Source organism: Sus scrofa, chromosome 1 (assembly GCF_054392235.1).
Source record: "Sus scrofa isolate SSC_HxYL_T2T_F1_AM1 chromosome 1, Sscrofa_HxYL_maternal_Yorkshire_Landrace_v2.0, whole genome shotgun sequence".
Lineage (NCBI taxonomy): Eukaryota > Metazoa > Chordata > Mammalia > Artiodactyla > Suidae > Sus > Sus scrofa.
In genome coordinates this window covers 100,568,053-100,579,621 of record NC_139383.1, presented here as the reverse complement: position 1 = coordinate 100,579,621, position 11,569 = coordinate 100,568,053, and the positions used below count along the sequence as shown (strand labels likewise).

Below are 11,569 nucleotides of genomic sequence, written 5' to 3'. Positions count from 1 at the left end.
TGGTTGGTTTTAACTGTAAAGTGAGAAAAACAGAAAATTGATAGTGCATACAACTTTAAATTTCTTAGAAGCATAACATAACATGAAAGGAAAGAAAGTACAGGTTTTCAATTTAGGAACATTGGCTTTAAAAAAAGCCTAAATAAGATGCTAACAAATCAAATATATCACAGTTTTAAAGAGCAATATGGCTTAAGTGTTTTAAAGAGAAAATCAGTGTTTAAGAATTCAGGAAAACCGGAGTTCCCGTTGTGGCTCAGTGGTTAACGAATCTGACTAGGAACCCTGAGGTTATGGGTTCAATCCCTGGCCTTGCTCAGTGGGTTAAGGATCTGGCATTGCTGTGATCTGTAGTGTAGGTCACAGACATGGCTCGGATCTGGCATTGCTGTGGCTCTGGCATAGACTGGTGGCTACAGCTTTGACTGAACCCCTAGCCTGGAAACCTCCATATGTCACAGAATTGTCCCTAGAAAAGGCAAAAAAGCCAAAAAAAAAAAAAAGAAAAAAGAACTCAGGAAAACAAATAACATTATTTAGCACATTTACAGATTAAAAGAAAAGCATTATTATTGTTTCAAAAGAATTTTTAAAAGAATTTGATTAATTGTGGCTCTAAAAAAAAAAAATCCAAACTAGAAACAAAAATGAACCATGTCACATAGTGAAAAAGAAATATTCCTGAAGCTCCCAGCAAATGTGTGCAGCATAAAATACTAGAAATATTCACATTATAACCAGAAATATGTAAAGATGCTCATAATTTACACTATTTAACAGTATATTGAAATCACTGCCAAAATTCTGAGACATTAAAAAAAGAGAGATGTAAAAAATGCAGAAAAAAAGAGAAGAAATACTGTCACTGCTTGCAGGCAAAACAGTCATCCACACAGTAAATGAAATCTTACCAGATATATATTTTTTTATTTTTAGAAAAAACACTGAAAGAGTTCAGCAAAGTAACAGTGTAGAAGATCAATGTTAAAAAATTCAATAACAAGCACTTATGAATCAATAGTGAAAAACCTCATATTCACCAACTATAATTGATACAATAACCATAAAATAAACCTACCAAGGAAACATCAAGATTTATATGAAGAAAAATATAAATTAGTGAATTTTACTAAAGCAAAGGAAGAAATGCCTAAATCAGTGAAAAAAATATTTTTTTATGTATTTCTCATGTATAACTGACTCAGACCAATTATAAAGATTCATTGCCTCCTGAGAAAGTAAAACTTAGCTTAGACTCCAGCGGTAAGAACCTGCATGGCCATTCTTCACGTGGGAATAGCAGATGCAGACAAGTCTACTGGGAAGTGAAGAGGGACAGAATTGCTCCCACAGTAAACCCTTTAGTTTCTAAAATTGTAGGTTAGCTAAAATATTTCTTTGTTATTAAACTAGCAAGATGAAACATACTACTCTGACCCGGAAGACGTAAATCTCATCGCCATAATGCAGGCGTCTCAACTTCCAGCACGGGGCCAGAGCTCCCTCCGCAGCTGGGATTTCCAGATACAACATTCCATAGCTCTCATCGCTTCCTAGATTCCAGGGAAACAGGACCCTGTGTCTGAGCTGTGAGCCTACTTTGATATAGATCCCTTTACATACAGCCTGCTTTGATTTGACCTTATCAAAATATTTCTTGATTTAAGTTTCACTTTGCTATATAGCAGAAATTGTCACACCATTGTAAATCAATTAGAATTTAAATAAATAAATAAATAAATTTCACCTAAACTCTACCCTTCTCAAAATCCTACATTAACTCTCTTTTACCTTTTCTCAGTGAGCCCAATGGTGCCTAGTGTGTGTGACCTGCTCATTGCAAATGGGTCCATAAAGCTGGCTTGGTCCAACTATAGGCTTGCTTCTGGTTGTCTCTGGCTGACTGAGCAAGGACACTCACTACATTAGTTGGTTAATTTAATGCAATTTTAGCTAACATCTATATATAATTATTAATGAAACAATCTGATTTAAAAATTTAAAAAGAAAAAATATTCAAAGCCCATGCTACTGCAGGGGTGGGGCCTCTGGATGGTAAGTTTTCACTGTCTTGAATGTTTCTTAAAAATCATGTACCTGATGATTTAGCAATCCCACTATTTAATATTTACCCTGAGGAAACACAGCATGGAAGAACAATGATGTCTACTTCACCATTGTTTTAAATGATGAAAAACTCAAGTCCATGTAAATATTGTCCAAAAGAGTAAGCACAAAATAAACCTCAGTAAAGTCACTCTATGGAATACTGTATAGAAATGCAGAAAATGGGTAAGCCTATATATACAAACATGGTTATTTTTTCCAATATATATGAAGGAGGAGCAAGTTACAGAATACTCTGTACAGCATGATTCTAGGAACACTTTTACTTTAATATTTTCTTTAATTATAATTATTTAAATATACATGTAAATAAAATAAAAGACTCTCTAAAGATTTACACCAAATGAGCAATCATCATTTCTGAAAACAGAGGAAAATTGAGCTGGATAATCTAGAAAATAAACTGGGAAAAATGAACTGGTGCATAATCAAAGAGGACTACATTTAGGTGCAATTTTAGGATTTTGTTATAAGGAACAAGTGCAGATTCATTAACCTTAAGTTAAAAAATAATCTAAAATAACTGTCATAATCTATAACAAGTCCATAAGGTATTTTAGCAATTTTTTTAAAGAGAACAAGGGAAAGAAAATAGTTACAGTCAACCTGGGGTAGGAACAAGAGGTAAGAACTAAAGCCTAGGAGGTAGAAAGTGAGAAAGAATTGCAAGTTATGCACTTGGAGTTCTAGATTTCTAAAACTGCAACAAGCTCAGAGCACTCCAGTGCCAACCTCGCCTTTATAAATAAGAAAACTGAGAACCTCAGATATCTGAACACCAGTTGCAGGTGGTGAATGTGCAATCCTTTCCCAGTGTGCAGTGCTAGAGCCTGTGATCAGCTTCCTGATACAACTGAGGCTGAAAGAATATGAACTGAAAGAATATGCAAGTCTTACCAGACTCTGCTGTGCAAATATCTGCCCATTTGATTTCCACCCATGTCTGCGGACAAAACATGTTGTTATCCCCATTTTACAGAGCAGGCAATCAGGGCCGTACATGTGGAAGCTGGAGCCTGAAGTCCCAGAGCTAATATCTCATGAGCATCATCTTAGATGAAGACACTGCCCTGTCGGAGTACAGAGCCTCTATCCTTTCAACAATGTCACTGTCCCAAAGAGGGAAACTTAGATTTCCGAGGGTCCCAACCCAATTCTGCTCATTCTTTGTGGGACATAGAATTGGTCAATGCCCAAACGCAAAGTTAACATTGAATGGTCTGTGGATTACAAAGAAAGCAGTGAAGCCCCAGAGAAATCCTAAATTCAGTCCAAGTCCACTCAAGTAAAGGGCTCTCAGCATCTGCAAACTATGGTCTCATTTCTAGGTCTTTCATTAACCTTCCCATCACATGTGTTGAGTGTGATGCTCATTAACTCAACGCCACATTCCACACAGATGGCACCACACCTGTGGTGGGTGGCCCAGCACAGTCTTTGGGACCTAAAGAGGGATTTCACTTGCCTATATAACCTCTTTGTGCATCTTACAGGATTTCACATTACTTCTTCCTAAATTTGGTGCAACATCCTAACTAGATGATACAGAAGATGTAGTAGTAGTAGTAGATATGGTAATAGATATAATAAACACTTTTTTTTTTTGGCTTTTATGGGCCACACCTGCAGCATGTGGAAGTTCCAAGGCTAGGGGATGAATTGGGGCTGCAGCTTCTGGCCTATTCCACAGCCAGAGCAATGCCAGATCTGAGCCTTGTCTGCAGCCCACACCACAGCTCATGGTAATGCCAGATCCCTAACCCACAGAGCAAGGCTAGGGATTGAACCTTTGTCCTTATACACACTAGTCAGGTTCATTACCACTGAGCCACAATGGGAACTCCATTTAAAATATCTGTCATTTATTTAGCCATAAATCCACATAACTCATTTGGAAATTCCTGACAATAAACAAAGGAGTAGAAATGGATAAAAGATCTAAACTTACATTTCAATAAGTTCCTTTCTTCTTAAGAGAATTAAAATCAAAATGGAATAAAAATTGTACTCTTTTTCAGCATAGATTTCATCTTCCCACCCCGAGTTGTGCCTCTGCACAGAGAGGAGGTCCGACCTTCTAGCCATCACTTGATTTTATTCTTGGTTTTCTTCTCAGGGAACTAGTAAGATTCCTGCTCTGAAACACATAATCATCCTCACGTGGACTGAAGTTTCCAGAAGTAGTTACATTATATTTTTTTTGGCTGTTGTTTTGGGAGGATTTATGTCCCTAAAGGGTGCCATACCTTGGGAATTTTATTAAGAGGGAAGTAAATGAAAATGTTCTTGCTGTTCTTAAACGCTTTAAAAAATCCTCTGGTATCAATGTATTTGTTTTCCCTGTTTGACTGGATGAACTTTTACTTATCCTTCTTAAACTACTTCAAGAGTAAACTTTAGTGCAATGATGTAATAATGGTTGAGTTTTCTCTACAAGAAGGATGACAGCATTTCTGGGACTGTTCAGCTAAAGTACATTATAGTAGAGAATCTGTCACCTTGTGATGGTTTATCTTTTTTCCAATACTGACCCAAAAATGTCACTGAGAATCAGAATGTGACAATAATCTCTATTATATTCATACAGGTTTTGTTTTTTCATGAAAAACTGAAAGAGGTTTCACTGACAAAGGAAGTTTCACTGACAAAGGCAAGCCCGACGCTACATTTTAAAGCTTTTACTGATGACTAATACAGGGAAACATGTATAAATCTTACATGTACTGCTCAGTGCTTAGTACAAAGCAAACACACACAGGAAACCATCATTCAAGTTAAGAAATAGATCTTCTCCATCATCTATGACATCCCTATTACTTGTCTTTAAGATCACTGTTTATTCTGTGAGCATCAGTGTGACTAGCAGAATTCCTAAATGGTCCAACAAAGATCCCTAATCTTTGTCTTAATCCCTGGAATCTGAGAATTTGATGAACTAACATTTGTATGATTATGCTCTATTATAGGGCACAGTTAACCTTAAAAGAGGGAGACTATGCTGGATGACTGGGTGGGTCCAGAACTTTCTCCAGCTGAGACCAGAGAGTCAGAGAGACATTGTTTTTCTGTTTGTTTTGTTTATATTTATCTTGGAGTTTTTTGGCTTGTTTTGTTTCTTGTTGCCACAACTGCAGCATATGGAAGTTCCCAGGCTAGGGGTCGAATCTGAGCTGCAGCTGTGCCACAGCCACAGCAATGCTAGATCCAAGCCACATCTGCAACCTATGCTGCAGCTTGTAGCAATGCTGGATCCTTAACTCACTGAGTGAGGTCAGGGATCTGACCTGAATCCTCACAAAGATAATGTCAGGTTCTTAACCCACATAGCCACAAAGGGAACTCCTAGACATGTGACTGCTGATCTGAAATGGAGAGGCCACATAAGAAGGAATGCAGGCAGCCTTAAGGATCTGAGAGAGGAACCTGGATGACAGGTGCAAGGAACAGGCACCTCGGCTCTACAACCACTAAGAACAGAATTTTGTCAAACACACAAATGAGGAATTCCTGTCGTGGCTCAGTGGTTAAGGAATATGCCTAGGAACCATGAAATTGTGGATTCGATCCCTGGTCTTGCTCAGTGGGTTAAGGATCCAGCATTGCTGTGAGCTGTGATGTTGGTCACAGATGCGGCTCAGATCCTGCATTGCTATGGCTCTGGTGTAGGCTGGTGCCTACAGCTCTAATTAGACCCCTAGTCTGGGAACCTCCATATGCCACGTTATAGCCCTAGAAAGGGCAAAAAGACAAAAAAAAAAGTTAAAAATGTATAGTTGAGATAGGGAAGGAACAGAATTATTTTAGGCAAAGAAGTCCAGAGACCCTCTTTGATGATATGATATGATGATTGAGCAGAAACTCAGATGAGATAAGGAGTGAAAGGCAACACTGCTCCAGAAGGAGGAAACAGAAAAAGAAAAGGCCAGGTAAGACCCCAGTATGACTGAAGAAATCCCACAGAGGAGGCCTCTAGATAGTACATACATCATTGTAAGGCAGTGCGCCTTAGCAGTGATTTACCGAAAAAGAAAGAAAGAAAGAAAGAAAGATCAGATTAAATCAGAATGCACTGTTTAATGCTACCAAGATAATCTGCCCAGATTTTTGTTTTATTTTTATGGTGCAAGGAGGCTTGAAGTGACTAGGAAATAATAGACCATAATTACTCCAGCATAATGTGCCTAGGAAGATCTCTTCTCCAAAGTAATTATTTTTATGAGTACTCATTTGCTCATAGTGAATCCCTTCTACCAACAATGCATTGCGTAACTTCTTCCTATTCTCAACTTTCCTTTAACAAAACATCTGCATCATAAAAAGAAAGGAGAAAATGATCCTGTGGATTAGCTTGCCAACACTGCCCTCTGTCCTAGAACACCCAAGGGTCCTGTTACTATTGCACAGGGTCCTTTCTCCTTTTATGGCCCAAATAGCGGCATCTGAGTCCATTATCCTAAACAGAATTTCTTCATTTTTCCTGATCCCTTTTTTAAAGAAGCTCTTATTTACTACCCTTGCTAAGATATACACCTCTATGCTCATCTTGATGCCTCAATTATTTCTGTCACAGAAATCACCCCAGACAGATAGTCATTTTGAATCTTTTTGCTTGATTACCTGTCTTTCTACTCTACTAGCCTGTAACTTCCATGAGAACTTCTCCTTCAATGTGAACAGCACACAATAAAGGCATATGTAAAAATTTGTTAAATTGATTACTGATTATAGCATCCTTTTACTCCCGTTTCTTCTTAACTGAATAGCAGCTTGACCCAAGTGTTATCCAACACAGACACCAAAACTGTCAGAAAGCATGGTGAAAAATATGCAAAACAAACAAAAACTTTAGGGCATTACTGACTTCCCATCCTTCAAAGTTAATGAGCTATAATGAAGTGTGTTTTAAGGAAAGTCCTCAGAGATGACAGGTTGTAGGTCTCAATGAATCTTACAATGAATGGTATATAAACACGGCTTATTCCCTTGTGTCTTGGATTTTTTATGATGTGCCAGAGAATAAAAGTGTGAGACCAAATCTTCATGGCTGTTTGGCTCATTATCTGTAAATACAGACCTAATATCCTGCCTATGACACAGAAGTCAATAAATAACAATACTAGCAGCATTTTATTAAAGAACAGGAGTGTGTTCTGTACTTCAAATGCACACATCATGTAATTATGGCAACAAAACTGTGACAAGTTACTACTACGACTTGAGGATATACAAGATATAGAGGATGTACAAGGCCTTAATGAAATATCTATGCCAAGCGAGAAGGTAGTATTAGAGGGCTATGGTCACATCATTCCTGAAAAATTCACTTTTTTCATTTTTACCAGTGCATAATTGACATATAATATTGTATTAGTCCAAGGTATACAACATCATGATTCATATGCACAATGATTACACAATATATTTATCAATTACATAAAGAGTTATGAACTTATTTCTTATGATGGCCCCTATTAAGATATACTCTCTCAGCAACTTACAAATAAACACACAATGCAGCATTATTAACTATGCTCACCATGCTATCCATTAGAGCCGCAGAACCAATACACTTTTTAACAGTTTATGTTTAAAAAGTCAAGGCCAAGATCACAAACAATGAGCACTCTTGACACACTGCAGGCAAAACAGAAGTATTGTTAAGCCACTGTTTGTGACTACAGCATTTATTTTCAGAATTTAACAAAGAATCTCTCATATCCTCGTCATAAAATGTTTTGGGTGTGAATAAAAATATTTTTAAAATCGTGGGATTCAATGATCTACTCATCTGAGCTGAAAGTTCTAAAATGCATCCCTACTGAATCAGAAATGAGGAAAAAAAAAGTGAGAAAATTGTGACCTAAAGGCACTGTGTGACTTGTCAGTGACACAGAGGGAGTTCTCAATGTAAAATTAGGACTTCCTATATACAGGCCATGCAGTTGCATCTTGCATACATGTTAGCTCCCAATCTGTAGTAAAATGGTATTCCAGTTTATTTACCCATAAGGAACTTATTCCTTTGACATGCTCTTCTGAATGAATTTTTGACTTCCTTGATTCTAAGGCTAGAGATGAGTGGATTCAACATGGGAATCACAGATGTGTAGAACAAAGAAACCACTTTGTTGATGTCCAAGGAGAAACTAGAACTTGGCCATACATAGGTAAAGAAGAGGGTCCCACAAAGAATGGAGACAGCTAAGTGTGAAGAGCAGGTGGAGAAGACTTTCCACCTCCCATAAGCAGAATGAATTCTCAAGATGGCCATGATGATGTAAGAGCAGGAGACCAAGATGATCACACTAGTGAGGACTCCTCCAGCTCCAGCCACGATGAAAAGTAAAAATTTATTGACCTGTGTGTCTGCACATGCCAAGGAGAAAACTGGAAGAAGGTCACAGAAGAAATGATTGATGATGTTTGAACCACAGTAAGGCAAGCAAAAGGAAAAAAACTGTATGAATCACAGCACTTATAAGACCCATGGCATAAGGCCCTACCACCAGCTGCACACAAACTCGCTGGGACATAATGAGTGCATACAATAGGGGCTTACAGATGGCCATATACTGATCGAATGCCATGGAAGACAAAAGGAAACATTCAGTCACTATGAACTGATTAAAAAAAAAAAAAACATAACTGAGCAGCACAACCAAAGAAAGAGATGATTTTTTTCTCCAGAAATATGTCAGTAAACATCTTGGGACCAAGGAAAGAAGAGGAACAGACATCCACAAAGGACAAGTGGCTAAGGAAAAAGTACATGGGGGTGTGGAGTCAAGAATCCATCCTGATGACAGTGACTATCCCCAAGTTTCCCAGTAGAGTGACAAGATAAACCAAGAGAAATATCACAAAAAGAACCACCTGGTGCTGGAAGTGATTTGCCAAGCCCACAAAAACAAACTCCATCACCAAAGTTTGATTTCCATAATCCATTTCTCCAATCTAAGCTGTAATGAAAAAGAGAAAGATTTTTCCTTTGAGTCAATTCATAACTGGACTTCTTGAGTTTAAAAATGAATATAGCTTCTATGTTTTTATCTTTCATGGGGTAGACTGTCAAATAACAGTCCTGATGTTGACTTCTTGTCTGTCATCCTATCTGCTAACTCTCTGTGCAATACTGAGTCACCAAATCTCACTGGGTTTTCAGTTTTTCTTGATCAAAACAGGATTTTTGAAGAGAAGCATACATTTTATAGGTGTAGAAATGGCCTCTGGAGATTATCTAAGGCAAGTCCTCTAACTATGCCAGATTATGTTTCTAAAACCCCTGCCTTTGAACCAAGGGTGTTTTAAAACACATTTCATAGGTGAAGTATTTTATGTGACCTTTATGAATTCAGGCTGACAGTTCTCATTCTAGAGAAAAGGTGTGAGGTATATAACTTTCTTGCCACTTCCTTTAGATTCTAGAAAAAATAGTTAAAATCTAAAATATAACTTCTGAAGTCTAAGAAGGAGTGCAAGCCTAGATAAAAAAAGCTGGGTTTTGAACAGGGTCAAAGTCCTCCGTAGTGTCTACTCTGTGACACCTTCTTCAAAACACTGACATTCCCCATATGATGTAGGTGATTAAAATAATCAAACTCCAGTGAATTTTTAGTCCATAAGAAGAGATCAGTTCTGAAATACTGAACAGGTGTTGTCATCCATTGAGTGTTATCTGAAACTGGGAAAGAAAAATAATATGTTGCGGATGAAAAGGACACTTATGGGCAATGATCTCAAGAAATAAAAAGCTATATTCACAGAAAACCTGTACACTTTTTATTCATAGGAAGTTCATTCATAATGGCCAAACACTTAGAACAATCAAAGTGTCCTACAATAGGTTAATGGTGAAGCAAACTGTGGTATATCCATACTGCAGAATACTATTCAGTAATTAAGAGGCACAACCTATGATACACGCAGCAACTTGACTGGGTTTCAACCGCATTAATGTTGAAGAAAAGGTCTCATACTCTATGATTCCATTTACATAATGGAAAGGTCTCATACTCTATGATTCCAATTATATAATGTGTTCAAATGGCAAAATTTTTGAGATGAACAGGTCACCTGGGATTAGAAATGTTGGGAAAGTAGGGTAGTGATGTGATTATAAAGAAGGAAGAACATGGGAGGTCTTTGTGGAGATGGAATAATTTTGTATCCTGAGTGTGGTGGTGGTTAAACAAATCTACACGTGTGCTAAAATGATACAGAAGTATACACACATTATACCAATGTTCATTCTCTGTTTTTTTATAGTGTCCTGCAGTGGTAAACTGGGGGGAACCTGAAAGAAAGGTATGTGAGGCCCCCTCTGGACTATTTTTGAACTTGACTGTGAATCTTTATTTATTTCAAAATTGAAAGGTTTCAGAAAAAAGAAAAAAAACTATTAGGATGTTAGAGAAAAGGAAAGTGAATATAGTATGAAAAATGAAAATTGAAGAAGGGAGGTATAAATTTTGGACATGGAAATAACCAGATCCCAGCAGTGCAATCACACAAAAGTATTATGGATTTTGAGTTCCTGTTGTGGCTCAGCAGTAATGAACCCAACTAGTTTCCATGAGGATGCAGGTTCTATCCTTGGCCTTGCTCAGTGGGTTAAGGATCCAGCATTGCTGTGAGCTGTGGTGTAGGTCACAGACATGGCTCAGACCCTGCATTGCTGTGGCTGTGAGGTAGGCTGGCAGCTGCAGCTTCTATTTGATACCTAGCCTTGGAATTTTACATATGCTAAAAAGAAAAAAATATATATATATTAATGGGGTGTGTGGTGGGAGATGTACTAACAGACATCGCATGACATCCTCTCTGGTAAGACAGATTGAAGAGGGTTTAGCTTAGCTGGAAATGAATGAAATAAAAGCCACTGACCTCCTGTGGTCTCAGAGCCAATGGAACTCAGAAAAGAGGGATGGAATTTAAGATTAGTGAGGATTATCATACATTAGTTAGTAAAATGTTTCAAAAATTTAATATTTTCTAAATTCAGAAACATTTCAGGTCACTTATATTTGTTAGCACTCAAGCAAGATGGAAACAAAACAGTTTAAGTGCCAAAATAAATTGAGGTGATAAAAATTGTATGAGGGTAAAACTAGAATATGCTCATATATGATCGCAACCAACTCAAACTCTTACATGAAAGCAAAAGTTTCTGACAGTTGAAGTATCTATTACTGTATTTCCCCCAGCCTTACCCAAAACATAGTTTCCAATACAGAAAACTCATGGTCTTAGGTATGCATGTGACTCTGGCATGGGTCGCAGGAATTCAAGACAGATGATTCATAGGCTTGTTTTTTACATATAATATTCAGTATATGTAACATGAAGATATTAAGACCCAGAAAAGGAGTTCTCTTTGTGACTCAGCGAATTAAGAACTCAACATTGTCTCTGTGAAAATGTAGATTCAATCCCTTGCCTTGCT

At 37.5% G+C, this 11,569-nt stretch overlaps 1 pseudogene; it reads right to left on the bottom strand.

Annotated features, from left to right (window-relative positions):
• Positions 1 to 8,122: 8,122 nt before the first annotated feature.
• Positions 8,123 to 9,072, bottom strand: LOC110258889 (olfactory receptor 5G25-like; annotated as a pseudogene).
• Between the last annotated feature and the right edge of the window lie 2,497 nt (positions 9,073 to 11,569).